The 25,518-nt window shown below is 47.5% G+C and overlaps 1 protein-coding gene across 9 annotated transcripts in view; it reads right to left on the bottom strand.

Moving 5' to 3' along the window:
- The window catches only part of SPRING1 (SREBF pathway regulator in golgi 1), a 258,918-nt gene that overhangs the window by 76,080 nt on the left and 157,320 nt on the right, over positions 1-25,518 (bottom strand). Inside the window, exon 7 of one of the 9 annotated variants that reach the window (XM_082668358.1) lies at positions 17,050-17,202. The exons of 6 other annotated variants lie outside the window; for them this stretch is intronic. The gene's annotated coding sequence lies outside the window, so the exon portion shown is untranslated. Of the gene's footprint in view, positions 1-17,049; positions 17,203-22,208; positions 22,231-25,518 lie in introns of those variants that run through there. 2 more of the 9 variants (XM_082668351.1, XM_082668359.1) reach the window with 2 other exon arrangements.

Raw genomic sequence — 25,518 nt, 5'->3', positions numbered from 1 at the left:
TTAACAGCACATAGTGTAGCTCTGCGTAATCTATGGTATTATTTTGTATGTTTCTAAACTTTGTAGAAATGGGGTCATACTGAACAGATTCTTCGGCAACTTGTTTTTTGTCTACATTATGTCTGTCAGATTCAACCATATGAGGGTGTGAAGAACTGGAACCCTCAGACATTGCTGGTAGGAACGTAAAATGGTGCGGCCACTTTGGAAAACAATCTGGCAGTTTCTCAAAAAGTTAAATGAGGAGTTGCCTTATAACCTAGCAATTCCACTCCAAGGTATATATTCAAGATTATTAAAATAGGGACTTCCCTGGTGGTCCAGTGGGTAAGATTCCGCACTCCCAATGCAGGGGGCCCGGGTTTGATCCCTGTTCAGGGAGCTAGATCCCTCCTGCATGTCGCAACTATGAGTCCGCAGGCCGCAAATAAGAAGTCCACATGCTGCAACTAAGACCCAAAGCGGCCAAAATAAATAATAAATAAATAAATATTTTTTAAAAAGATTATTAAAACAAATGTCTATACAAAAACTTGTATGTGAATGTTCACAGCAGTCTTACTCATAAGAGTGAAAATGTAGAAACAACCCAAATGTCCATCAACTGATGGATAAACAAAAGTGGTCTATCCGTACAATGGAATGTTATTCAGCCATAAAAAGGAATGAAGTACTGTTATGTGCTACAAAGTAGACAAACCTTGAAAACATTATGCTAAATGAAAAAAGCCAGTCCCCAAAGACCATATGTTGTATGATTTCATTTATATGAGAGGTCCAGAATAGGCAAATCCAAAGAGGCAGGAAGCAGATTAGGGGTGGCCTGGGGTTGCAGGTGGGGAGGAATGGGGAGTGGCTGCTAACGGGTATGGGGTTTCTTTGGAGGTAATGAAAATATTCTGGACTTAGTGGTGATGGTTGCCCAACGTTGTGAATATCCTAAACACCACTGCATTGATGTGTGAATTACATCTCCATAAAAAAGACTCAACCGTAATACACAGCCCTGGTCATTCATTTTCACTCCTGGATCGTAGTAATCCATTAGTAGGAATATTCTAAATCCATCCATCCTCCCGTTAGGGACATTTGTGTGGTTCCTCTCTTTGTTGTTGTCGCAAGCGGTGCTGCCAGGAGCATTCCCTGCATATTTCTTTGTGCACGTGTGAGGGTTTCTTGGAGGTACATACCAAGGAGTGTGGTTGCTGCGGGGTAGGGTATAGTCATCTTTGACTCCACACCACCCCTCTCTAAAAATCCCTGTGAATCTGGGGAGAGGAGGCAAGGAAGCCAGCTCTGCCTCCACCCTTGGCCCCTGCAAACCACCTGAGGTCTCAGAAAATAGGGCAAATGAAATGGAAAACAAGTAACAGAAATCAAGTGGTGGGCGGCTTCCCTGCCACCATTCCAAGACCCGCCGGACGGGCAGCAGGGCCTCCCCCCCCCAGAAAATATTAACAGCATTTAATGAATATTCACAAGGATTCATTAAACATTTCCCCATGTGGCTGAACAAAACAGTGTTCAAATCCCCAAGCCATTAACAAAAAAGGAAGAAGAAATATTACAGGGATGATGTGCACAAGCTAGAAACGCCACAGGCAAGAAACAGCTGCTGCTTTTTTTTTTTTTTAACTGAACCTCCTCTTCTTAATCTCACTGGTGTTTAAAATGTGCCCAGTGTCCTAAGTCTCTGTGACTTCTTTGAATAGGACAGTCCTGATTAATCGGACGATGGTTACATTTTTCTATTTCACGTACACAGCAAGCTGCCTTTGTCACAGCAATAGTATTTAAATGAGACATTCCTGTTGGAAAGGACTTTTCTTTGAAACACCTCCTTAGACCCTCATAGCTAACTGATGCATGGTCTAAGTCCTACTATCATCCGTCATTTGACAGACAAGGAAACAGGTCCATGTTCATTAGTGGACTCACCCAAGGGCACTACTTAGACAAGACCATTATGTCCTTGGTTCTTTGGGCATCTTCTGAGAAAAGTTGGCCTTGTGACCTCATGGCCTCGCTACCCTGACCACAGCCTCCTGGACCAGGCGTGGGTTTGATCCGAAGACTGAGGCTCAGACGTGGTCTTGGGTGAGAGCACTGCCCAACGGAGGTGGCTTCCACTGCACAGCAGTGAGAGAGCCGGGGAGACCTTCCCTCGGGGGGATCTGAGGCCAAGACGCAGAACAGGCGGACAGACCCACAGCACACAGCATGACCTAGTCTTGGAAGTCACACACTGTCACTTCGCCACATTCCATTCCCTCCAAGTGAGTCATTAAGTCTGGCTCACACTCAAGGGGAGAGGCATCAGGCTCTACCCTTGGACAGGGGGAGTATCAAAGAATTGGTGGGTATTTAAAACCACCCCAAGGCCCAAGTCATATTAAAAGGAAATGGTGAAAGTGGGATTTATCAATCCATTCACTCTGCAAATATGGGGATTTTGATATCTTTGCTTTCCTATATGGTAGCCGTTAGCCACATGGGCGATGGGGCACTTGAAATATGGCTAGTGTGCCTGAGGCACTGTATTTTTAATTTTATTTAATTTTACTTTATTTAAATTTAAAGTTAAAAGCTGTTCATTCCACTACTGGAAAACTTTTATGTATGTTTGGCACAACTTGGGTAAGTGAATGGACTCTCCCCATAAATTTGATATAATCCAAATAAGATTATTTCCCATGAAAATTTAGCATCCTAATTGAGATGAGCTGTAATATAAAATATACACTGGAATTTGACTGCTTAGTATGGGAAAAAAGAATATAAAATATCTCATTAACAGTCTTTGTATTGACCACATGTTGAAATAATATTTTGGATTGTTGGGTTAAAGAAAATATATTATTAAAATTTGTTTTGCCTTTATCTTTTTTTTTTTTTGGCCTCTCCCATTGCAGAGCACAGGCTCCAGACGCGCAGGCTCAGCGGCCATGGCTCACGGGCTCAGCCGCTCTGCGGCATGTGGGATCTTCCCGGACCCGGACACAAACCCGCGTCCCCTGCATCGGCAGGCGGACTCTCAACCACTGCGCCACCAGGGAAGCCCCTATCTTTTTTTGCTTATTGAATGTGATTCTTAGGAAATTTTAAATTACATATGTGGCCCACATTATATTTCTATCGACAGCACTGTAAGATGTACTAAACGTTATGGATTCATTGTTCCTGCCTTCCTGGAGCTTACAGTCAAAAGCGAAAGACAGATAGATATTAAGTGATTAATGCAAAGGAAAATGAGCGTTACCAGGCAGAAGTCAGGGAGCCATGCGAGTTTCACAGGGGACCTGATCCAGATTGGTCTGTCTCCAAAGCAAGTCTGTGATTTGAGTGAAGGAGAGAGTTACAAAGCCCAGGGCTGGGAGCCGTGGGTACGAGGTGACGGGTAGAGGCTCTGTGCTGGGGGGTGCAGTGCCAGCCCTGTGGGTTTGGGGCCAGAGGAAGCGGATGTGCCAGGAGCGTTGCCACTTTGATGTGCAGGTGGTGAGGCGGCAGGGAGGGGCTGGGCTGCCATCAGCTGTCAGGTTGGCGCTTGCTGGCTTTGCCCACACACTAGCCGGGCTCCGGAGGCCCCCGGGGCTCTCTGGGTGTGGCTTCATGTGGCTGTGCTGGAAAGCACCTGGGAAAGCCAGAGCACTGAGCGGGGGCCTGGTGCCGGCTCTGATTCAGAGTGTACCCTGAGCTCTGGCTCTCGGGCTCCTTCCCAAGCACAGGCCAGGAGGTAACTTTGACAACTATGCTAGGACTGGACTTGAACAACTAGGACTCGTTGGTCTTTGCTTCTGGCCAAAGTGATGTTCACGGCAGTCTCAGATGATTCAAATTCCATTGCCCCCTACCTGGTCCCTTGCCACATCTTTCCTTCCCCAAACCTGCCCTTTGCATTGTCACCCAAATTCTTACTGTTCCTAAAGCATGTAAGCATGTTGCTGCCTCGGGGCCTTTGCATTTGCTGTATCCTTGTCCTAGAATACTTCCTCTCAGAATTTACATAGTTGGTGTCTTCTCATCACTTAAGTCTTAGCTCAAAGGTCACTTCTGTCCCTGACCACCCTTTCTAATATTACCTCCATGCCATGCCTCTCTGTCTCATTTCCCTATTGGATTTCTGTTCATATCATACTCCTCACAATCAGAAATTATCTTCTTCATTTATCAGTTTGTTGTCGCCTGTCCTCTCAACCAGAAAATAAGCTCCAGGAGAACAGGGGCCTTGTCCAGTGCCTAGAACAGTTCCTGGCATGTGCTCAAAAAATACTTGTTGAATGAATTCATTCATCTTCCTAAAACTTGGATCTGAAAACAATTATGGAGACCTCAAAGGAATGTGAACAAATGTTTGTGATGAAATGCTAAGTTAAAAAAGGAATAGAAAATGATACTCTCTGATAGTGTACATGTAAAATATATAAGTGCAGGGACAAAGAAGGAAATGTACAAGTGGTAAATAGCTGTATGTTGGGGGTGTAGGACTAGAGGGGATTTCTATTTTTCAAACTTTTATTTAATATGGTTATACTGTTTTTTAATAACAGCTTTACTGAAATATAATTCATACACCATAAAGTTCACCCTTTAAAACCAGACAATTCAGCAATTTTATTTCTTTCAGTACATTCTCAAAGTTGTGCATAGATCTAATTTCAGAGTATTTTCATCATCCCAAAAAGAGACCCCACACTCATTAGACCCTACACTCATTAGTCTCATTCCCTCTGCCTACCCAGTCCCAGGCAATTGGTAATCTATTTTCTGTCTCCATGAATTTACCTATTCTGGACATTTCATGTAAGTGAAATGATATAGTACATGGCCTTTCATGCCTGATTTCTTTCACCTAGCATCATGTTTTCAAGGTCCATCCATGTGTTAGTACTCCATTACTTTTAATGGCTGAATACTATTCCATTGTAGAATCTCCAGTGTGTATATACCACATTTTGTTTATCTATGCAGCAGTTGATAGACATTTGGGGTGTTTGCATTATATTGTTTTTACCGCGCCACCCCTGCCCCCACGCCAAAAACAAAAAGTGAAGTGGGATATTCTCTCTGCAGCTCTATGAACATGACCTTGTCATTCTCCTTCAAAATTTTTGCAGGATAACCATGCAGCCTCCTTTGCTTACGCCTGGCTATCTTCCCAACATCTTCTTAAACTCCTTTCCCTGGATCCCTCTGCACTTCTTGACACAGTAGTCATGCCCCCTCTGTCACTAATGCCTTGGCCAATGCCGTCCCCTCTTCCACTTCCTGGGAAAAAATCACCCCCTCTGCTCAGCCGTTACTTCCTTTGCAAAGACACCCCTCCTCGTGGTCCTCTGTCTGCAACTCGCTCCACTCCTAAAGGACACAGTATTTTGTTTCTGCCTGTTGTGGCTTGTGCTAGAAGTGCTCTCGGACTCCCATTCACCTTTGCCTCCCTGGTATCTGACTTGGTCCCTGGCACCCATCGGGTACTCACCCAAGTCTGACTGAATGTATGAATGGGGCTGTGAGCTGCTGTGATATACTGAATAGACATCTGATGATACCACCCTTGGGCAAACAAGACATCAAAACGTCGAGGTTGGGACTTCCCTGGTAGTGAAGTGGTTAAGAATCCGCCTGCTAATGCAGGGGACACGGGTTCGATACCTGCTCTGGGACGATCTCACATGCTGCAGAGCAACTAAGCCCGCGTGCCACAACTACTGAGCCTGCGTGCTACAACTACTGAACCCCATGTGCCTAGAGCCCGTGCTCTGCAACAAGAGAAGCCACCGCAATGAGAAGCCTGTGCACTGCAATGAAGAGTAGCCCCCGCTCGCCACAACTACAGAAAGCACCCGCACAGCAACGAAGACCCAACGCAGTTAAAAATAGATTTTTTTAATATTAAAATATATATATTAAAAAAACAACAACAAAACGTCGAGGTTAAGAGAACAGGCTTTGGGGTTGGACAGACTCAGTTTGAATCCTGACTCAGCTACTTGCTAGCTGGGTGGCCGCTCAGAGATCACTTCCTCTTCTTTAAAATGGGGATAATTTCTCCCACCTAAAGAGCTGTGTAGATTAAGTGCAGGTACAACATTTAGCATAAAGCAGTTGCTCAAAACGTTTTGTTTTAAATTTAGATAGACATGACATAAAACGTATCATTTTAACTGTTTTTAAGCGTATAGTTAGGTGGCATTAAGTACCTTCACATTATTGTGTCAATAAGTGTTTTGATGATGATGATGTCAGAAGACTTAATGGTATTTATTTTGCTCGAGACTAGACATGCTTTTCTGAATTAGTCAAGTACTCTAAGTCTCTGCTTTAACTAAATCATTTCACCTTCCCAAGAAGGTGGGAGATTTTATCATGCCCATTTATAGTGGAGGCTCTGAGTGCTCTAATGACACGTCCAAGGGCACTCAGCAGGCAGGTAGCAAAGCTGGGGCAGCCCCCCAGATCCACTACCTCCCGACTACCTATCTACAGCCACCTGCTGGGTTATGATGACCTCCTTTTTGACAAGCCACTTAAATTGCTTCTCAGAGGTTTTGACTTTGGCAGTGAGAGGGCTGTAGCTGAATGGGAAAAGAGGTGATGCCATTCCAGGACCGGGTAAGTGAAGCCAGGGGCGTGTGGCATCCTCAGCTGGGACCATGCATTCCATATGTGGTGACAGGGCAGGGACTCAGCCCCGACGAGCTGCTGATGTCTTCATGCAGCTGGGATGGACTCTGCCGTGGCAGGCCCAGTGTGCATCGCCCCAGTGACAGATGATAAAGATCTCATTCAGCCTATGAGATCCACTCGAGGAACTGAATGGAGACAATTGAAAAGCCCTGCACACCAGCCACCGAAGCCGAAAGCTCACAGATTCTGCTGATTTAAGGTCTTCTGTGTGGATTTGCTGATCCTGGAGAATCTCAGCTATTTGGGATTTTTAATAGAGTCTCCGGGCCTCCTTGCAGGGAACCGGAGTGCCAGAACACAAGGAGGACCTGTCTGGTTGAGTCTGCGGCATGGAGAAAGGATGAGCGTCTGACATTTGGCCCATCGTGTTTCATTTTGAAGACTAATTATGATTGCTTTTTAATTCCTCACTGCCTCCCGGGGAAACTCTTAAAGGGGCCCCTCTCCCCTATTCCCTTTGCCACAGGGACAGATATTTGCCCTTGCAATTGCAATGCTTCCTCCTGCCATCATTGCTATATTTCAGCAACTCCTGAGAGCCCAACAAATGCTAGTTAACCAGCTAATTGCAGCTACAACTGACCCCTTGAGTGTGTGAATGAACGTGACAAGTGGCTGGTGACATGCTCAAGTCACTCATTTGTGTCGCGGAGTTTATCATTTGACTGTGCTCTTTAAGTAAAAGGGTCTCACACCAGGTGATTCCAATTCATAGCGCCTTTGGAAACAATCATGAAATTGGCTAAAAGATTTAATAGTCACGGCATTTACAGGGAGAGGATGCTGGATAAAACCCTATAGAGATCTGATCCACTGCCTTCTAGGTGCTTACGCTCCGGCCACACCAGATCAGCAATATTCTAACCTTTCTTATAAAACGCATTTTAAAATGCATGGGACTGGGCAAGTAAATCACGGTTCATGCATAGAATGGGATGGCCTTGGGCACTGAAAAGGGAGAGACACATCTCCCACACCTGGCACCACTCACCCGACTTCCCACCTGCACACCTTTGCATATGGTGTTCCCTCCATTTAAATACTTTTCCACCTTTCCCAATCCCCTAGCACACATGCGTATGGCATTCAGTAGATGTCCAACAAATGAGTGGACTTTTATGGCTTTTCCCTCCTCAGGGGTTCACAAAGTGAGGCACGCAAGGGGTGTCTTGGGTCTTGGGAATGGCTGGGAGTGGAGGGAGGTTGATCTTGTTGTGTTAGAAAGGTCTACAATGTATAGCGAAGTGGGAAAAAGTAGGTTACAAGCAGTGTCTTATGACCCCCTTTTTTTGTAAAAAGAAAACTCCATATTTACATGTTTGTTTCATGCACAGAAAAGTCTGGAATGGTATACAGTGCATTTACAGTGATCACTTCTAGGGAGTTAGGGGTGGCAGAGTAGAGAGCATGAACAGGAACCTTTTGCTTTTCATTTTCTTCTTTCTAAAGTGTTTATTTTTTTCCAAAAGACATTGTATTAATTTTATAACTAAAAATCTAATAAAGATTTTTTAATGTGCTTGGGGAATAGAATAGCTATGCTTCCAAAATATTTGCAATTGGCCTTTGTCACAGATGTGCCAAGCTGTTTTATCATGTTGAGTGCATGTGTTTTAATTATCCACCCAGTCTCTGAGCTCTACAACGGCAGGGACCAGGTCTAACAGCAGTGCAGATAACAGAAATTCCGATACTAACTCCACCATTCCTCAGGCTAAACGTGCTACATACATCACCTAGTTAATTTCATTTACTTTTAAGTCTTCAGAGCCCCTTACTGCCCTGGGCAGGCATAAGGGCCCAATAAATATTTTTGATTGGGGAGTGTGATTGGCAACACTTTGGGGAAATATACAGTTGGGGCTCCTTGTTCAACTGTGAACACTTTTCTGAGTGAGACTTTAAAACATCTCTCCTAACAAAAGGAGACAGTAGGTAGCAACTAAGAGGGCAAGCTCTACCCCCAATCAGGGACAGAATTCTAAAGGCGTGAGTTCCAGAACACACTAGGTCATGTTTCCCAGAGTAGGTTCTGTGGAGCCCCAGTCCTGCACAATACTCTGTGAAAAAGAGCGTCCACGATTTGGAAAATGCTTCTTACAATGGACCCTCTTGGAGATCGCGTGCCTGAGTGTGTTAAAGGCTCTGAAAAGTCCTGCAGTAAAGAAGCAGGTTGAACTTTGCTCAACCCTAAATTTCCCCAGATCATTTGATCACAGAGCCTGTTGTTTCATGAACAATTCTGGACATGTTTCATACAATATACTTTGGAAAATGCTGTCCTAGAATGTTCTCAATCACCTGCCACCAAGAAATGTTTGATCCCCTTGGAGGCAGATTAAGGCTCCAGCCCAGGCTTGAAAAAAGGTCAGTACTGGGTGCTCTAAGTTTCCCCCAATCTGGTCCAAAAAAAAAAAATAAAAAAATTAAAAACAATCTGGCAAAGGCTTCATGGCGTGGAGGGAAGCAAATCATCCACCTCCCAACTGCTAGAAGGGCACAGCACACCAATTCTTGGTGCTTTTGGAACAGATGATCTAAAGACCGTGAGATCTGGGGTCAGACAGTTCTGGGACAGTTCTACCATGGACTCACTGCGTGTCCTTGGGTAAGTCACTGTACTTCTCTGAACCTGTTTCCGCATTTAAAAATGAGGATTAAAGTGCCTCCCTTCAAGAATTTTTTGAGGAATGGACATACTATACAGAGGATGCTTGAGGAGGGAGAGTTGCTATTGGTATTTCCCTAAAGTTATTCATTCCACCGTTGCTCTGCTCACCTGTGGAACTGCTGGGATCTCTCTTTGCTTCTCTTGGTTTCTATCCCCCAAACACTAGGAGTGCTCTTTGGCACAGACCTACAGGGCCTGAAGAGAGTTAAGACTTCCAAGGACACTACAGGGAAATACGGCAGATATAAAATAAAATTCCTCAGATATAGTGAAAACCCAAATTGAAAAACCTTAAAAAGAAATGTCATCTTACAAAACCAACACATCATCAGTCTAAGGAGAATCTTGTAAGTGTTTTAAAGATAGATAAAAAAAGAAATTTAACTACATGTACTGTTCGTGGCAGAAACAGATACAAGCATAGCCTCCGTAGCCGCCCTGTCTTGGGATGGAGGGTCAGTTACAAGGTGTCCTCATTGATAACCCTGAGTAAGCAACTAAACCCCTCTGTGCTTCCGATTCCTCGTGGGTATAATGGAGAGAAAGAGGATTACCAAACCTCACAGAAGTCACGATGTAAAACAGCAAAACGTGCCGGCAGAGGACCTGGCCCAGGGTCAGCGCCCAATATCACTCATATTACGACTACTATTGATAATTACGCGCTGGGTTCTCGGTTTCTTTTGCTGATAAATCTTTTCCCTCTCCTGTCCTTTCCCCACGGCCATCCCCCCACACCCTTTTATTTTTTCCATCAACACAAACGAAAAGGCCAGCCGTGGACGCTGCTCAGCCGCTCAGGCATTTTCTAGGAGCCGGGTCAACGTCAGGGGTGGGTGCTGAGTGTAGCTGCCCCAGCGCCAGGTCCCCTGCCCCGCAGCCGGCCGGTATTTGCGCATTCCCAGGCCATGCCAGGGTCCTCCGGGGGCGGGGCGGGCGCGCGGGCTGCACGGGCGGGAGAAGGGGCGCCGCCGGTAGAGGGGTCCCCGCGATCCTGGGGCCTCCCGCCGGCGGGACGCCGCGTCCCCAGGGCTGCTGCGCTGCTCAGCCCCAGCGGGACCGCCGCGCCGCCGCCGCTCTCACTGCCGCGTGCGTGCCAATTAGGCCCTAATTTGATTTCTGTTCTATCTCTGCGAACCCCATTAAAACACAATTCTGCTTATTACCAAGAGCTTTCTTGCATCGCAATGCCTCGCCCTCCCAGGGTTGCTCCGGCGCGGTAAGGATCGGGGCTCCGCACGCCCGGCGGGCTGTGACCCCCTTCCCCGGGGCCGCGCCCGACCCTCCGTCCGCTGATGCGCCGGGGACTCTGCGTCCCCCACCCCGGTTATCCAGGCCGAGGCAGAGGCCCAAGCCCCGCGCCGCCACCGAGCTACGGGACCGTTTCTTCGGAAACAATGGGATCGTAGAAAGCTGGAACTGGGCGTTGTTGGGAACTCGGAGGTCATCAAGTCCCGCCTCCCACGCCCAGCAGGAATTCCCTACACGCCGGGCGATCCTCAGTTCTCTGCCTGTGCCTGGGCTGTTCCCAGTACCGGGAGCTCACTCCCACTCTCGAGGAAACCTGGCTGGGTTCAAGTTTCCGCCCCTCCGCTGTGTGACCTTAATCAGAGCTCTGGACCTCTCTGGTCCGAAGTAGCCTCATCTGTAAAACAGGCGCGATGATGCTTGCCTACCTAAGATGGTTGAGAGGATAAAATGGGACCCAGGCAAAGCACGATTATAGCGCCAGAGTGAGCGCTCAATAAAAGGCAACTGTGAGAAGCCGAACTCCAGGTCCCCGTCTAGGTACACAATTTAAGTGCCGGCCAAAACTCAGTAATCAAGATTAATATTTTAAAACAATATTTTTAAGAAAAGTAATGCTAGAAAATCAATGATGAACAAATTATGAAAATTTTAAATAAAGACAGGACTGGGGTTAGGGTGTTGTCAAACGAGGTCCTGCGAGTTCAGGGTGGAATCTTTCTTTAAAATTCTGATGTTTTGTTCATTGTGGAGTTTTTGGCACTCATTTTGAGTTTAAAAAAATTCCATTAAAATAATATCATCTTGATCAGTGACTTTTTTGGTGCCCTTTTAACTTTTTCAGCCAATAGCCCCAGCCCCCAGCAGCAGACACAATAAAAACCTCTCAGAGCCTCAGGTTTATCTGCAAAATGGGGCTAAGAATGACTATCTATAGGGGTGTTTTGAGAATTAAAAGGGAGGCAGCATAATTAAGAGCGTCTGTTCTAGAATCTGGCAAGTTCAAACCCCTCTGCCACTTACTAGCTGGAAGAAGTCACAGCCTCTCTGTGCCTCTGTATACTCATCTGGATGATGGGGGTACTGGTAGTGTTCAGCCTGGAGATGTTGCTGGAGGTTTAACCCCAAGAATGCTCACAAAGCACGCAGCACGTACATGCCAAGTGACAAGAGATAATTCGTGTCCCTGCAATTATTAGTGGAAGTATATACTTGAACTTGATTGTCCCTGGCAGCATAAGCCCTCAATGAGTGTGGGTAGTGGGGATTATTTCACGTTATTTTTGTAAGGGGCCTGGCACATAGTAGGTGCTCAACTGACTGAAAGTGCCAGAAGGGCAGAGATGACTTCTGACTTGTTCCCTATCTCAGCCCCTAAAGGCTCTGCACATAATGGGTTTGCAAAAATATTTGCAGAATGAATTAATGGTTAAGTGATATAAGTCCATTCCATCTTTGGTTTCTGCCAACTCCTGGAAAACTCTGTCCTTTCATGGACCAAACATCCTCATCCCTGTATAATAGCAACAATGCTGATGACCAGGGGGAAGGGGCTTGTCCAACTCCAATTCTCAAAAAGCACACGGAAGGACCCTGGAAACTTTCATGTTTGGCCCCTTGGCCTCATGGAGAAAAATAAAAAAGGATAGAAATGCACTCCTTCTATGGCACCTGCAGCCAATCTCCTGACATAACCCTGGGCCAGTAGCCCTCCCACCACAAAAATACTTTTTTTTTTTTTTTTTTTGCTGTACGCGGGCCTCTCACTGTTGTGGCCTCTCCCGTTGTGGAGCACAGGCTCCGGACGCGCAGGCTCAGCGACCATGGCTCACGGGCCCAGCCGCTCCGCGGCATGTGGGATCTTCCCGGACCGGGGCACGAACCCGCGTCCCCTGCATCGGCAGGCGGACTCTCAACCACTGCGCCACAAGGGAAGCCCGAAAAAATACTCTTTTTTGATGCTATAAGAATTATAGAAATGGCTTTTGGAAGTGTGTTAAGGCTGTCCCACTATTAGGCTGGGGGCAGCTGCTTTAGCTGCCCGGCTCCTGGGAGTATTTGAGTTGATAACCTCTGGTCCATCTGGAACTTCCTCTACCTAAACCCTGGATCTGGCTTTGTCTTCTTGCCTGCTGGCTCCAGACCCTTGACTTTCAGCAGGGCCCACAGACAGTGGGCTCCACAGCCTGGACTTGGCTTCTGATCTTTCTTTGACCTTGGTAACTTGCAGGCATGGGTCTGACCAATCTGTTCACTGGTATGTGTTCCAGAGCTCTCCCCAGAATCTTTTCAGTGCTTTTGTGGGAACAGGTGATATCTCTGAGGCTACTTTCCAGGCATGGAAGAATGATGTACACAGACTGGTTCACCCTCGCTTGTCTTCCGTGCACCTAAGGCATGCAGTTTCAAGATGACTAACTGGGATTAAATAGCTGAGATACACAGGTTCAAAGCCAGCCTTTTATTCTCTTGGCACTGAGGTCTAGTCAGCAAAGATAGTCAAAATATGTGACACTCAGGACAGCAGGGACCAGTCAGAACAGATCCTGGTTGTAGCACAGAAGCAGGATCCTGGAGGGGTCCACTGTACCGAGGTACCATTCTCCCCCTATTGCTGGATGGTGAAGAGGTCTATGGGGACCTGCAAGGAGAGGGGCTGGCACAGCCGAGGTGGCAGGTGGCACTTAGGGGTTCAGATCAACAGCTCATTACCAACTGCTCCAGACAGAAGTGTTCCACCATTTCAACAAACAGCGTTGCTGTATCAGTACATCCCAGTGAATGTCAGCGCTGCCTCTAAGCAGAGGGGCTGACATCACTGCTTTCCCACCAGATTCTGAGCCCCATGGGGATGGGGATGGGGCTGTGTGGTACCCTCTTCAGAGCCTGGCACAGGGCCTCCCACAGAGCGTGTGCACGCGCGCGCACACACACGTTCCGTTTGTGGGAGAGGGAGGGATGGAGGCATTCTTGGACATTAATGAATAAACCTGGGGCTGATGACACCCTTCCCGTGAAGGTGCCTGGAGCAACTTGACTTCCTTTCTCTGTCTAATTACCCTGATGACTTGTCGGCTGCTGTCTTTTACCAGCTGGAAGTTCGGGGGTGGAGGATTCCACTGCATTTGTTTTAGCGACTTTCCACGAAGAACTTGCCTGGTTGTTCTGACAGGGCATGAGAGGGTCTGGTCCAGTGAATTTTAGTATGTGCTACCTGGGTCATCTTGCAACCAAGACTTCTTTTTTTCCCTTCATTCTCAAAATTATCCCCTTTCAGGATATATTCTTTTCCTGGGGCAGCCATAAAAAGTGACCACAAACTGGTAATCACTGACTTAGAACAACAGAAATTGATTCTCTCACAGTTCTGGAGGCAAGAGCTCCCAAATCAAGGTGTTGGCGGGGCCACGCTCCCTCCAAAACCTCCTGGGGAGGATGTTTCATGGTCTCTTCCAACGTCTCACGCTCCGGGCGTTCCTTGGCTTGTGGCTGCATCTCTCCAGTGTCTGCCTCTGTCCTCACGTGGATGTCTCAAATTTCTCTTTGTCTTTCTCTTATGAGGACACTTGTCATTGGATTGAGGGATCCAGGATGATCTTATCTTGAGATCTGTAACTTAATTACATCTGCAAAGACCTTATTTCTAAAAAAGGTCACATTCACAGGTATGGGGATTCAGAGGTGGACATACCTCTTGTGTGGGGGGGGTTGGGTCACCATTCACCCCACTGCTTATCTACTCATTCACCTCTGTGCACTACACCAGGCACATAGTAGGCCCTCAAGGACTACTACGTGTTGAATGAGCGAACAATCCAGACAGAACTCCCATAGCAAGGAGACTGGTCATCTTTAGGATGCAGGCCTGTCCCTGAGCGCCCCACGTTTCCGCTCTAGCACTCTGTGCTCAAAACCTGACAAGCCTGAAGGCCTGGGCACCAGAGGGGGCAGCAGATGAAGACAAGCCAGGGGCCCAGCATGCTACCTTGGCTCTACCGCCTACTGGCTGTGTGATCCTGACTGAGTCCCTGAAACTCTCCAATCCTCAGTCTTCTAACCAGCAAAACATGAATGATAATAACCACCCCCACAGGACTGCCATTCCAGTAAAACAACACAACACCTACACAGGCTGTTCAGCGAGACACTGGATACGTGGGGAGTGGATTGTGGTAGGGGCGGATACCAACAAGGGTGGCTTTTCTGTCCAGGAAGCAACTGCAGTTGACCAGCTATGGCCACTGTCACCTCCCAGCAGTGCCCAGCAGCCCTTGAAAGGAGCAGCTGTCTCCAGGGTCTGGGGGGTGCAAGACAAATTCACCTGCTATACCTCTTGTTAAATGTGCAGAATGCACACAGGCACCCAACTACCCGTGTGTGGTATTCATCTGGGGTTCCAGGATTGCTATGGAAAAGCAGAGCTTCCTGTTTTCAATTCCCTGGCTTGACAGTTAACAGCCAGAATACCTGAAGGAATGTTTACACCTTCAGCCCCTCTCACTAAAGTTCCTATTCAGATGCAGCCTCGCATAGAAGGAAAAGCTTGAGTTCTATGACAGGAAACCAGGATTCAGGTCCTTGGACTGTGTTTGAAACACCACGTGCCTTGGACAAGCCTCAGTTTCCTCATCTGAAAAATGGGGATAATAATAATACCATATTGCTACCTGCCATGCCATCTCGTATCCAATTGTATAAATGACAACTTACAAAGTTAAAAATTCGAAAGCACATCCCAAACATTTCGTATGACTGAAGTTGTAGTATAGAATGGTGCTTAAGAGTTCAGCTGCCTGAGTTTGAATCCTGGCTCAGTTCCTTAAAAGCTGTGTGACCTTGACCAAGTTCACTGACTTTTTCTGCCTTGGGCTCCTCGTCTTGTAATACATTATTCCTGGTTACTCATAACATTTTACAATGGAATAATTTTATAGAGTTGCTAACAAGGATTTAAATGAGGTGACTGATTTAAAATCAGCATACAATAAATTGTTGTTACGATTATTTTTACCTCCCATCCAATAGAGGGGAAACAAGCAGTGGTGTAACAGGACAGTGAACTTTGAGATATCATGGGGGTGACGCCGCACAGAGGAAGCTTCTGTCACCAGGAGAAAGGGAAACCAGGTGTGCACAGACCAGTGGGTCTCAAAGGGGGGTGATTTTGCCCTTCAGGGATATGTGGGCAATGTCTCGAGTCATTTCTGGTTGTCACGACAGGGTGGAGGGTGCCGCTGGCCAAGGACACTGCTAAATGCCCTACAATACACAGAACGGGGTCCCAAAGAATGCCCCACAGAATGGGGTCGCAAAGAATGCCCGGTCCCAGAGGTTGATCGTGCCTTGGTTCAGAGCCCCTGGGGTAGACAGACCCCTCATGCTTCAGTGTGGACCCCAGAATGGCACACAGCCGGCACACCCTGCAGAAAGCTGGGGACTGATGGGTGTCAGTCCCCATCAGCGAGGGGAAGCCCCTAGTGCGGCCCCGACAATGTGAGGTGTCATCAGTGCTCAGCTAAGACTCCAAAAAAGAAAGACTCCTTCCATCCAAAGCCTGCTCTGCTCCCCGATCCCACTGTGGCCACTCCTCTGTGAAACCCTGGGAACTAGAACCAGAAAATGCCATAAGTTAAGCAGGAATTTCCCTCATCAGTGATTGGCTAACTGGGAAACTAGAAGTCAAGGCGCTGGTTTCTGTCAGTGCTGTGAAAATCTGCTCCGGGTCAGAAATTAATCTTTGGAGTTCTCTGAACATGAGAATATTCTCATGGGGAGAAGACTCACTCAGCGCTGAGGGCCTTCCTTGCCAGATGGCAGGCAAGAACTAAACACAAACCACTGTCCCTCTGACACACCAAAAATCAGATCCAAGTACCCATCCTCCAAAAACACGTGGAGCTCTGCGCTGCGCTGGGAGGCCCAGGAGCACGGGATCCAGGTCAGGGCACGGAGGACACAGAGTTCTGCATCTCCAGGCATCTAGTTTGTAGCTAAGACCTATTCCTCTTCTTGCAGAGGACACTGCTAGTCAGCCGGCTTGGTCTCGGGGGTATTCTGTGGGTTCCAGCATCAGCTGGTTCATGAGATGCATTTTCTGCATGTGCAGTGGCCTCCTTCTGCCCTCTTTCTGTGCCACCAAAAGGAGCTGGTCTCGGCGGCTGTTGCTCTCTTCCCTTGACCCTGAGCTTTGGAGATGGCCCTCTGGGTAACGTACGGCTTCATTCCTCACCTCTCAGAGAGGCCAGGAGGGATGTGACATGACACATGCTGGATGCAGAGCCAGGACACCCGGTTCTACCATCAATAAAAGGTGGGAGTTTGCCCACCTCATGTATTAGTTTCCCAGGGCTGCTGTCAAAAACTTCCACAAACTTGGGTGGCTTAAAACAACAGAAATTTATTCTCTCACACTTCTGGAGGCTGTAAGTCCAAAATCAGCGTGTCAGCAGGGCCATGTCCTCCCTCCCTCCCAAGGCTCCAGAGGAGGATCCTTCCTGATTCTTCCAGCTTCTGGTGGCTCCAGGTATTTCTTGGCTTGTGGCCGCATCACTCTTATCTCTGCCTCCATGGTCACAAGGCCTTCTCTTCTCTCTGCATGTCTAATTTATAAAGGTACATGTGATAACATTTAGGGCCTACCTGGATGATCCAGGATTATCTCATCTCAAGATCATTAACTTAATCACATCTGCAAAGACTTTTTTCCAAATAAGATCACATTCAGAGGTTCCAGGGATCTGATGGGACTACCTTTGTGGCAGGGGGGCAGTTTTCACGTTACTACACTCACTCCCCATCTTTGGTCTCTTCTGGAGAAAGGACAGGCTGGTGAGCCTCAAGTTCCCCTCTGGCTCCAAAAATCTGTAGGTGATCCTCAGAGAACAGACTGCATCTGTCCTGATGTCCACGGCAGCAGCATCTCAACAGAATGTCTAGTTTTCTCAAAGCACTTTCACATCTGTCTGGCTTTGCGCTGCCAACCTCCTGATGAGGCACACAGGATGGCTAACATTAGACCCATTTAACTGATGAAGCAACCGAGGTCTGGAAACTTCCGACTCATTCTCTCCTTGGGTGATTCAGATAATTAGAGCCAGGAGCAGGCCTCTCAGTTTCCCTGAGCCATGCTGCTTCCCATGGTATAGCCTCTCAGCACTGTGGGCTTTGTTCTGGAAGTGGAGGGAGGTGCTTACCGTGGAGATCCAAGCCCACTGAGGATCTCTAACTCACACTCTCTGGGGTGTGTTGGAGGGACTTCATCTCAATTCGAGGTGGTCCACATGGCAGCAGCGACCTGGTTCAGTGTCTGGCTGCATCACCCTGTGCGGGACCTTTTCTTCCCTGTGGGGATCTTCCTAAGCAAGGGGTTTTCTCAAACTTCAGGAACTGAGAGAATATTAGGGACGTTAGCAGAATTAGAAAGATCTTCTTTGCTTCCAGGCAAAAAAGATTTTGGGAGTCTTAGATCAAATTCGGGGATGGGGACCTGGGGGGCAGGTTCCCCCTAGGTCCCCCTGCCTGTGACTTTCAGATCTGGGCAAAGTTCCTGTCCTAGGCCTCAGTTCCTTGAAATAACATCGATTTGGTGGGAGGGCACAGGGGTGGGTAGAATATCCCACCCCTGCCTTTTATTTTATTTATTTATTTTTGGCGGTACGCAGGCCTCTCACTGTTTTGGCCTCTCCCATTGCGGGGCACAGGCTCCGGACGCGCAGGCTCAGCGGCCACAGCTCACGGGACCAGCCGCTCCGTGGCATGTGGGATCTTCCCGGACCGGGGCACGAACCCGTGTCCCCTGCATCAGCAGGCGGACTCTCAACCACTGCACCACCAGGGAAGCCCCACCCCTGCCTTTTAAACCTAACTCAGAAATGAGGATGAAGAGCTAATAACAGTCAAGTGTTTGGAGTTCTTGAGAAGAAAGATGCATCATCTACACAAAGTATCATTAACTGTATTACTTCTCAGGAAGAGGTGGGGGAACCAGTTAGGAATCGGCTAGATGAGAAGTGAGGGTACTGCATTAAGATCCCCAGAGGGTGTGGTGGGTAGATGGGCTGGAAATGACCATTATTTATTTATTGCTTTTGTTAAGTGCCTGTAATGTGCTGGGCACTATGTGGGATGTGTGTGGAACACAGACATATACAAACCACCCAGGGTCAACCTTCTGTGGGGGATGGAAGCTCTCACATCTCCTCTTCTCACAAACGGGAGCATCTTGCTTCTGGGCGGAACCTGGTGCCAGAAATCCCTGCCATTAGCTACCGCTCCTCGGGGGTAGCCTGCAGAGAATGTGTACCTGGGTTAAGGCATCTTACTACCTGGGAGGAGTAAGGCAATGCCTGGCTCAGGAACAGGACACTGATTTAGCTCATTTCACCCACTCTTGGTCACTGATGCAGCTGGGACCTGAGCCTCCTGTGTGCACAGTGGGGAGGGATTGGCCCTGGGCCGATGGATCGCTGCTGGGTGGGTCCGTGGGAAGTCAGGGGTTAGCATGACTGGAAGGTGGGGAGGGAAGGGTCAGTGCAGGCAGCCGCTTGCCACCAATCGGCTTACAGACTCCAGAGGAAACAAGACATCAACAAGCAAACGTTTAACTAGATCTCAGAGCAAGAGAACAACTTCAAGGGCCAGTAGCAGTCCCAACTGCCAGGTGTATAATACCATTTACCCTATGGTGGATCACGGGTCTCTGAGAAACCGAGGAGAGAGTTTTGGAACCTCTCCTTTGAAAAATGCACTGACCTTTGTATGCAGATGTACACACATGATGCACACTTTGTATGCAATTTCAGGGGGTCCACTGATCCCTGAAGCTCATTCTAGGACCCCAGTTAGTTACCCTTCTTTACCAAGTTCAAATGCTGTGCTTTCACTGCCTTAGCTTGAAAACTCTCAACAACCCCGGGAGGTAGGTGTGGCATCATCCTCTTTCATGAAACCGAGGCCTAGAGGGAGCACGAAACTTGCCCAGGGTCGTGCAGCTAGTGAGTGTCCAAGCTGGGACCAGGACCTTGTGCTGCCCAAATCTAGGAGTCACTATTTCATCCAAGTCGATGCTGTTCTCCAGGAATGCATTTACAGAGAACACAATGAGAATGGTACCTTCTTGGAGTCAGCCGGTGCAGCTGCCCTGGTAAACCCATGCCTTCTTCCCATAACCATGTCTTTAGAGCTCATTTATAGGCATATATGCAAATGGACCAACTGAATGATAGAAAAATGAGTCCTGGGGGAAATTCTGATAGGGATGCAATTGCTGAAGACTTTTGATGCCTAAGCCTCCAAATGGAAGGATATTTCTAAATCATCCATTTATCCAACAAATTCATATGTGGAGCATCTCCCACGTGAATTTCAGTCCCCAACCAACTTGAATAAAATCCAAACTCCTCACAATGGTCTCCACGGCCCCTTGCCTTTCTCTCTCCTCACCTCTTGCAACTCTCTTCCTTATACTCCAGCAACCCTGACCTGTCAATTCCTAGCTCTTGCCAAGGTTTCCCACCCCAGGGCCTTTGCACTTGCTGTTCCTGCTGCCTTGGAATATTCTTGCCCTGGCTGTTCCCATGCCTGGCTCAGTCTCATCCCTCAGGTCTCAGCTTGAATGTCACTTCCTCCGAGAGATCTTCTTTGACTTTATCTAAGAATATCTCTCCACTATACTCCAGCCATCTGTTTCTGTCTTCTTAGCACTTTTAACAATCTGTAACTGTTTTATGTCTTTATTTGCTTATGTCCTCATTATCTCTCCCTCTCCCTTGACCATATAAATATAGCTCCATGGAAGTGGGAGCTGTGCTATCTTGTTCACCGTTATATCCCCGGCCCCTAGCACATAATAAGGGCCCAACGGTTAAAGAATGAACGGCTGAAAAGTATGTTTGGAAGCAGGAGCACTCTTCAGCCACCACTTTATCCTACTTCGTGCAGCAATACAACCAAATTTGGCTCCAGGGTGTGACGGTGCCCTCATCTTGAGCTAGCGGGCGCATGACTCTCCAAGATGGTGGCCTCTGGGGCCAAACGAGAAGCCAAGTTGAAAAGATAAAGGTCCTATGACTTCAGCTTGGAGAAGCAAGAACAAATGCAGTGTAAGGGGAGGGTCTGGATGCTCCTAACTTAAGAAAGATGAGACAGTGAGGCTGGCTTAAAAAAAAAATGTCTTGCTAACCGGATCCATCATCAAAGGAAACCACCCTATGGACAGTTTTATGACATAGTCTGAAGCACAGGAAATGGGCTGCACGGGAGTGTTAGGGGACTTTTAGAAGTTGTATTGCTTTCTTAGGAAAATGCTATTGGCTTCTGGAACTGCAGTTTAATTAAGTTCAGTTGGCTGGATACCTTCAAAGCCTGTTCCAGGTTCTTACCAGCCCTTGCAGACACAGACATCTTCCAAGCAAATGTGTGAGCATAAGAGTGGCAAGATAAGGTAGGCATTCTCCAATCACGGATCATGCCACCCGGGCGTGTGGTGGGGCAGGAGGCCAAGGGACTTGACTGTCCAGTCCTGCCTCACCTCCCCCACCCTGCCTCCTCGTGCGACAATGGAGGCAAGACAGTGCTTTCTTCATGGAGGTGTGTGGGGCGTCCAGGCTATCAGAGAGGCACCAAAAGGGACAGACAGACCCACATCAACTGATTTATCTGTCTTGAGCTCTGATGCAGACGCTCCAGGGTGACTCACCTCCACCCCAGGGGTGGAGCCTGTTGGGCAGGTTTCTCAAAGTTGATCTCCAACAGAAGAGAGCTTTGGGGGCCACAGGGGCTGCTGTCATTCTGAACTGACCCTTATGATGAGCCCAGAACCAGGCTAGGTACATGCACACCCTTCATCTTATTGGACTGTGTCAACAACGTTGAGAAAAAGGTTTTGCTAAGCCCCTCTTCCAAATGAGGAAATCAAGACAGAAAGGTCATCATCACTGGCCCGAGATCACTCAGCTTGTAAGCGGCGTAGGTTGAGAGGCTGAGCTTGTGCATCTGGCACTCTTTGCTAATGACCTATCACAACTGATTATCAGGCACTGTTTTGGGTGCTATGGATATAAGAATATATAGGGGGGCTTCCCTGGTGGTGCAGTGGTTGGGAATCTGCCTGCCAATGCAGGGCACACGGGTTCGAGCCCTGGTCTGGGAAGATCCCACATACCGCGGAGCAACTAGGCCCGTGCACCACAACTACTGAGTCTGCGCGTCTGGAGCCTGTGCTCCACAACGGGAGAGGCCGTGACAGTGAGAGGCCCACGCACCGCAATGAAGAGTGGTCCCCGCTCACTGCAACTGGAGAAAGCCCTCGCACAGAAACGAAGACCCAACACAGACATAAATAAATAAATAAATAAATTTATAAAACAAAAAAAGAATATATAGATATTTTACCCCACCCCTCAAGAGCATGTTTTTTAAAAAATGCAGTGCTTGCCCTCAAAGAGTTTACTCTTTTCTTTTACACTTAAGGTTGCATCTTAAGTATTGGTATGTGTATCCGTCTCATTCTCCAATTAGACTGCATACTTTTTAAGAACAGGAGCCTCACCTCAGCTTCCCAGGCATAGGCCATGGATGCGTCCCTTGGGCAATTTGGTGAAGGCCAGGGACCCCTTTTCAGAATCAGGCTACATAAAATAAAGCACATAGGATTGCAAAGGAAACCAATTATACTATAATACAGATATCAGAATATGAAAACGCGAGTTTGTGAAACGGTACTATACGAGCTTCTTTATTATGCCTTAAGTATCAAGATCTAGATGCTGGTCTGTCTACTACTGCAATTTTTAAGTTGCGAGGAGCACAGACAATATTTTGATATCTTTGCAACAACTGTTAGTGACAGGAAAGTCTCTGTGATTTGCACGTGTGCTGAAGTCACAGGAACTGCTGATGCTACAGGGGTTTGTCACCTTCATTCCTCATAGGAGAAAATGCTGCCTTGCTACTAGAGGTTAGTGAAAGTAGAGATGTCATTTTTTTCCCCAGCTAAACTCATGGACCCCTGCATTGCACCCATGCACCTGCAAAGGGTCTGAGGATGCCAGGTTTCGAACCCATGTTCATCCAGTGGCATTTCCACACACTGCGCTACTTTCCATAAGCGGCCAGGGCTACTGAGAACCTCAGTAACCAAGCTGGGAAGACGCCACCTGGGGTCACTGTCCTATCTTGTCCTGTGATTGAGTGCACGCCTGTTCAGTTTTTCCATGTCATCCGAGAAGGTACGGTGATGACACGTGGTGATGAAGCAACAAATAAAGGCAGGAGGGCAGCGTGGTCAAGAGCATGACTGGGGGTGGGGCTGTCATAGGGGATCAGATTCACAATTGGATGCCCCCCACTCATTAGCTGTGTGTCCTTGGGCGGGTCAGTGACAGATCAGGACTCAGCTCTCTCACCTGTGCAGTGGGACTGAAACATACACCCTGGTGGAGTGGCTGTGAGGACCCAATGAGACAAGGGATGGAAAGTTCTGGTACAATGCTGGTGCATGGAAAGCACTCAGTAAAAGACAACTGTTTGAGAGCCACCTTGCACTTTCATTGTTTATCGAGTGCCTCTCTCCAAAGTCCATAGAGTTCAATGGATAGCATTTGAATCACAATGTTCCAGATTGCTGCTTCGCTCTGTCTCACCCAGGATCCCACTCTAGGAAGTGGAGTTTCACAGTTGGGAGAGGCTCCCCGTGAGAAGCTCAGAAAGTTTCTCTCTTCCTCCCAGCCCGGTCCAAGCTGATGAGTTTGGGGAGTGCATATCTAACCATCGGTTGCATGGCTTTTCTTTTCTTTCTTCTTTCTTTCTTTTTGTTAAAAAATTGTCCACCAAAGCTGAGTTGCCGAGTGAATCGTTAAGGGAGCAAATTCCAAGAGCATGAGCTTCTCTTGTTTCCCAGGACAGGTTTGGGCCAAGACAAACCTCAGTGATGCCAACAGCAGTTGCTTAAACAGTGGAGCTCAGAGCTGGCTTCCCGGCCTGGCTTGCGGGGCTCTGTTTGAACTTTCTCCTCTCTCCTTCCACCCAGTGATTAAAGGAACCACATGGAACTTTCTCTTTATGCCTCTTTCCCCTTCCTTCCCCATGCACCCCCTTGGAAAGGCTCCGCAAAGTCCCCATTTCTCAAAGATCCGGGAGCTGTGGCCTCTTGATTTATGTTCACTTGGCAATGTGAGGTTGCAATGGCCTGAGAAGCCTGAATAACTGGAAAAGGGAAATGGAGGAGGGTGGGGCTGATGGGAGGGTCTGATTGTGGCATGAGCTTGGCCCTCCCTCCAGCAGACCAGAGCCAAGGACCCCAGGACCAGTAACCAAAGGAAAATCAGACCAAGTGGCTGGAGTGTGAAAAAGAAGTCAAAGCTGTTCAAAGAAACAAACAACATCTGTCTTTTCTGGACGCTTGGTGACCCCTTGGTTTTTCACTTTCCACAGATCCTTCCTCCTGGCCATTTTGGGTTTCATGTGTAAACAGGGACAATCTTAATCCCTATCCCATTATAGGTGCTCCATAAATGCTATTTGAATTAAGTCCTCTTATAAAAGAAGAGGAAGTCGACTCTTTTTGGTTTGGTTCTGTTATGTATCTTGCCTGGGGCTGCAGTACATGAGTTCACATCTCCGTGAAAGCTTTCACCCGGCACATAAGGTTCTGTTTCCTGAATTAGATCTTGTGTGACTTGAGGGCAGGAACTATTCTTTCCTTCTCTCCTTCCCGCCTTCCCTTCCACAAATATTTATTGAGCACCTACTATGTGCCATCGTCATCTCCTCTCTACCCCCACTCTAACAATTAGCATGTCTGTCTCCTAATAGGTGCTTAATAAGTGTTGGATGGATGGATGGACAGATGAATGAATGAACAGATGGAGGTTTAGGTGGGACTCCAGAAAGTAAGCCAGGGTCTTTGGTTCTCCTAGAAAGTTGTACACGTGGTTAACATCTCAGAATTGGGATCCCAGGCAGCAAAGAGGTGGGCTGGGACTGGAGCCGGGAATAAGGACCCCTAGTTGCCAGTCCCAACTTGGCCACCATCTTGCTGCGGATCTGGGAACAATTTATTTAACTCTTTGGGCTCAAGATGTCACATCTGTAAAATGAAAACAATCTCAAGACTACTTTAGGGTTTCGCTATTCTCCAAAATGCTTTACCTCCAAACCAATGAAATCAGATCCTTCCATAAAAGATTTATGAGACCACCAGATTCACTCCTAGCTCATTCATTTCTTTGACTATCTCTCCTTGGTCTGACTTGGAATTGCCCATGTCTTTTCTTGTTCAAGAATCTACAGTGGCTCCCAAGTGCCTGTCACATCCAGTATACTTTCCTTTCCTTGGCTTTCAAAAGATTCGCAGTCTGTCCACAACCCACAAACCCACCGCAGTTCTCAGCATTCAGCATTTGGAATCTCCCACTGCAGTTCGGCTGCTTCCTCCCTGACACTGATTTACCTCTGGGCCTTTACTTATGTCCCTTCCTGTTCCATTTATGACTTCTAAATCTTAGTGAGTTCATAAAGCTTCCAGTAGAGTCAACCAAATTTGAATAGATCACCCCAAAATAAGAGCTTACTACAGGAAAGGGAAAAATGACCCATATCTCGACACCCAAAGACAAGCTCTGTGGACATCTGGGTTTATTTCCTTCTAGTCTTTTTTTCTTTTTAAATCTGAGCAGGGTTTTAGGGGATGAACCACATGATTTACTTATCAATCCCCTATAGTTGGTTGGCTATGGAGGCTGTTTGTAATCTTTTGCCATAGTCTATGTGTTGTGAGAAACATCCTGTCACTAAGTCTTTTTACACGTCTTTAATTATTTCCTTGGGCTACATTCCTAACAGTAGAATCACTGGGATTAAAGGCTTTTTGATGATGGTGGTGGGCGTTGGGGGGGAGGTGCATGGCGGGGGAAGAG

Source organism: Grampus griseus (assembly GCF_964374135.1).
Source record: "Grampus griseus genome assembly, chromosome: 12".
Lineage (NCBI taxonomy): Eukaryota > Metazoa > Chordata > Mammalia > Artiodactyla > Delphinidae > Grampus > Grampus griseus.
This window is presented reverse-complemented; position numbering and strand designations above follow the sequence as displayed.